At 42.2% G+C, this 4933-nt stretch overlaps 1 long non-coding RNA gene across 1 annotated transcript; it reads left to right on the forward strand.

The window, feature by feature from the left end:
• Positions 1-2781: 2781 nt before the first annotated feature.
• Positions 2782-3620, forward strand: LOC129718287 (uncharacterized). Its single transcript, XR_008726849.1, has 3 exons — positions 2782-3031; positions 3095-3337; positions 3406-3620. It is a non-coding gene; the product is annotated as an uncharacterized LOC129718287 (long non-coding RNA).
• The last annotated feature ends 1313 nt before the right edge of the window (positions 3621-4933 follow it).

Below are 4933 nucleotides of genomic sequence, written 5' to 3' on the forward strand. Positions count from 1 at the left end.
CGCTGATAATCGCATCATCACCGGTAGTATTGAATATTTTGTTGACCGCGCATAAAATTTGCTCTCCGCTGTGCCCTCCAGTAGCTGTGCCAGCAAAATATCCTACAGCGTACTGTTGCTGCCGTAACTGTTGCTGCCGTATGAAAAATCAAGGTAACATGCTCCGCACTGCCTGGAAGTTGACTCGTATGCAGCTCTCGTTTCTCAATGTCGCGTACCTTTAACAACTGCACCGCACTCGCTATTGTGTGACAAACTAAACTGAAGCTGAATTTTCTACACGCAGTCTTTTGTATCGAGTTCAGCGTAGATTTTTGCCATTAGGGCGTGGCCACATAGCTTGGAGAAAGAGGAACAAACCAAAACACTTTGTTGAGTCAAAATATGTAGGAAGTAAAATTTATTTCGTCCTTGTTATTGTTATCTGTGCTCGGGAAGCAAGCCATCTGCGTACAGCAAAATTGTTCGGACAATGTGACAAAAGTTAAAAAAACTACTGGGCGCAATGGTACAAAAAAGGGTAAAACATAAGAAGGTTGTATTTGACACATGTACGCCTTCTTTATTTTTCCTGTGTGGATTCATCACTGCGACCAGAGACATTTGATTTATTGTAATAATACCCAGGTATTTCCTGTACTTCGTATTTAATATTATTCGCAGTACCATATTGAAATAAGGGATACGCTTATCATTTATATCCGTGCTTGTGTGTGAGTTTTAACTTTCCGTTTTAAGCTCACTGCTCTATACCGGGCCTCTTCATCATACCAATATCGTCTAATTACAATTTCCTGAAGAGAACAATCTTGCGTTACTCAGTTCAGTTTTATTGTAAGAGGGACTTATTTTTGTTAGGAGGAAAGCTAGCAGGGGATTGTAGACATTCAGTTTAAAGGAAGGGTACAACCGAATGGCATTATTCTACTAAGATTCGAACCAACGACCCTCGCTTGTCGCTTCTTCCGAACAGCACGTACAAAACTCTGTCTCCACAAACAAGTGATCTGCGCGCTGCCGTTCTTTTGTTTAGTTCTGCTACATTGGCTTTCTTTTTGATTGTGCGAAGAAATGGAAGGCAATACCATTGCAGCGCATCTGCGAAAGGCTAACTCTGAAGGTGGACCTTGTGTGATGCGTGTTAACACGGCCGTGATTGACTTTGCATCCTGTGTCCCGCGCCCCTCGATACGTGAAGTCGAAAAAATAATCAAAAGTGAAATGAGAATCAATATCGATGAAGTGGATAGTATACAAATGCATCATGTGCGCAATTGTGTGCTGATAACATTCAAGCTACTCGATGCCGCTGAAAAATTTATAAACGAAAATAACATGAAACATCGTATTCGGAATGAGCAGTTAAACTATTTGATTCCGGTGTATATGGAAGACAATGCTATTGATGTACGCATCCATGACCTCCCAAGAGCGTTTAGTCCGAGGTCAATAGAACGTGTGATAGGCGAGTATGGAGAAGTTTTGTCTATTAGACACGACACGTGGAAAAACTTCTTTCCGGGAGTTTACAATGGCGTACGTATTGTGCGTATGCGTTTAACCAAACCAATACCGAGTTTTGTCACATTTGCCGGTCGAACCTACTCCGAACAAAGTTTGGTTACCTACAAAAACCAACGCGCAACTTGCCAATGGTGTGGCTTAGAAGCTCATCCGGGAAACCCCTGCAACAAAGCGGTACAACACAGTTCGTCATCCTCGACAGCCAACGACGAAAAAAGAAGTAAACAGTCATCAAAAAAATTACCATCAACGGAAACAACGAAGACAACAACACAAAATCCAAATGCGAAACTGCCAACAACTAAAACAGCAACGGAAAAAACATCGGTCCAAGATACATCAGCGCAAACTATGGACAACTTACCTGATACTGATGCCGCCGAGTTTAAAGAGATAAAACGAAGACTCCGAAAGTACAAAACCTCGAATGGAAGCGATAGCGAGATGTCAGCCAGCGAGAACGACATGATTTGCTCTGACCCGGAGGCAGGCAAGAATATTGGTTCACCTCCCCGGAAAAGGACCACGACGCGCAGTAACAACCGAAATGGCCCAACAACAAGAAAACCAAATGCAACAAATAATAATATACAGCAGCAGTAGCGTTTTTTATTTTATTTTTTGTATCTGGCACCGTAAACCTAGAGGTATTGTGCCGTGTCAAATAAACGAGTTAATAAAAAAAAAAAAAAAACCAACGACCACCCGCTTGTCAATGCGGACTCTGTATCTTTGCAGCTACGGAGCTCCTTCACGGGTGCTTGACTTGATGCAGTTCCATGCATTAGAAATTGGTGTTTGAAGTAGAAAAAATATTTTCTGAATAGCTCTGACGGTAAGTATTTTGTTGGAAGGTACGTGTCGTCGGCTGAAGGAAATGCTGGCACAATTCTAAACTACTTTTTCGGGTTTGTGTATCGGACGATGTAGAGGTATATACACTCGTTCACAATGCACTTTTCTGGAGATAAGGCGTCGTACACAAATAACGTAACGCAAGAAGGGAGGGGGGAAGGGAGGTTGAGTTTTCGTTACTTATTGTTACGTATGTAGGAGTGGGGGTGGTTGATACAGTTATGTGACTGTGATTTTTCTTCGAAATCGAAAATTTTTGGGGGTTAAGCGTTACGTAATTTTAGGGGTGGTGGGGAAGTCATATTGAAAACGTTACTTATCGGGGGGGGGATCAAAATCTGGATTTCAGCGTTACGTAATTTGTGTGCGACGCTCAAACACTCTTGCGATACGATACGGTTTCCAAAGAATCCGATTTTGGGGAAACTGTGGATGGACTTGTGCTGTTTGCAGGCATACTATTTTACCACCGGAAACACCCGATTTTGCAGTGTAAGTAAATTATAAAATGATTGCGAGTGATGGATAAAATGATTTTTTTTCCATTTTGAATAGCTTCATGTGAATTACGAGCTGGATCTGTACGTGGCCGCAGCCAACGGGAAGCTGAGAACTATACCTGGTGCACCTCAAGGTTTCCAATGCCGAAGAGGTTTGTCTAATTTTGTGTGTGTGTTTTTGTATGTTATCTTGACCAGAGTAAATCCTTATCCAGAGACTGCTTCTGACGTTGGCACTGCTGCTGCTTCTGGACAACTACTGCTGCTGGGGCTACTGCTGCTACTGGGATTACTGTTGTTGATGGGACTCTTGCTACCGCTGCTGGCATTGCTGCCGACCATAAATTTTTTTCTCCAAGCATTTCCGTGAAAACTATTACAGCATGGTTCAACGATCAACTGAAAGGTTCAGAAAGGTTCGAAGGGATCGGTAGACTAACTTCAGCGGGAAAACCAAGGTAAAATTTAATGTTTTCGTTACGAGAATAAATGCTTATGTTTTTGCTTTATTGTACTTCTTATACAGATACCAATAGTTCAGCAGTTGCGACATCAATCGGACAAGCAAGCCTACACAACTTAAACGCTGCGTTCGTATACGTGTTTTGTCGTTACCAGGAACAATTAAATTAAGTAATTTAAAGGAAATCAGAGAAAAAATATCATATGTTTCCATTAAACTCTACTAGAAATTTGGGAAGTTTAGTTTTTAAGACTCTGCGCCACTCTATTCACTCTGGTCAGGCCTATTTTTAAAACTGCTCTTTCGGTTATTTATATCTTTCCAAGAAATATGCGAATAACAATAATACTGTCAAGCGCTACTTCCACTGCCTCCGGGCAGTATTCATGGCGAGAATGCAAAAAAAAAAAACAAACAAAAATATTTAACACACAGTCACATCCTGAGAGTAACATCTAAGTTTCTGCCGTGCACTCCCCGGGAAGTACAAAATATCGTCGGCAACGATATTTTTCATTCGCACGACGGCAACATGGCACTACCCGGACATTGCACAGCGCTTTGGTATAAATACGTTCGATATAGAGCTTTATTATTAATTAGAGACACCTTACCACTTCGGCGGCCGCGCCTGTGTATGCGAATGACCTACACCATTATAAAAGAGCGAAATTTTTTTTATGAATTATGAACTTGAACTATGCTGCTATACATTCGAAAATCGCAGGTCCAGCGATTCGCTGTAGATTTTGCAACCAAAACAATCAAGGTTAAATTTGTCATGATTATTTTAGCTTTTTTTTTTCTTCATCTATAGTTTATTTGACACGGCACAAATACAATTCAATGTTTAACGGCGCCAATTATATCTGGTAGCTTACTTTCTAAAGTATCTTAATAACTAAAAGCAAATTTTTTATCCTCGCTGCCGACTACGAGCTGAAACTAAATCTAACATAAAGCTAGAATATTTTGCATTAGAAGCACAGGTTTGCTGTTTGATGGTTTTCATTGCCATAGGTAAGCAGCATATTAAATTTGTTCCGCTGCTGGGCCAAGATATTACGGACTGGCATATTGGGTTGTTTCCATCGGGCCTTGAGAGTATCGTGCGGGTCTGATTGCTGTTTCGGATCCGGGGTCTTAACGTGTTCTTGTCGTTTGGTTGGATGTAGGCGGAAGGGGATAGGACTAAACTGGGGCGTGGATGGATTTCAGGAAAACGTATATAAGGGACATGTAGGATAGGTCACGGCTCGCCAAGACATCACGAACAGGAACAGCCGGCTGCCTACCTTCGGCCTGCAGGGAAGCTATTAATCTAGACCTGGCGTCACGGTGTACAGGGCATGACCAAACAACGTGCTCTATGTCGTGATAACCTTCACCACAGGCACAGATACCACTCTCCCCGAGCCCAACACGACGGAGATGCGCGTCAAATCTATAGTGATTGGACATAAGCCGGGACATCACGCAAATGAAATCCCGACCTACATCCAACCCCTTGAACCACGGGTTCGTCGATACCTTGGGTATAATGGAATGTAACCACCTTCCCAGTTCCCCCTTGGTCCAAGAATTTTGCCAA

Source organism: Wyeomyia smithii, chromosome 1 (assembly GCF_029784165.1).
Source record: "Wyeomyia smithii strain HCP4-BCI-WySm-NY-G18 chromosome 1, ASM2978416v1, whole genome shotgun sequence".
NCBI lineage: Eukaryota > Metazoa > Arthropoda > Insecta > Diptera > Culicidae > Wyeomyia > Wyeomyia smithii.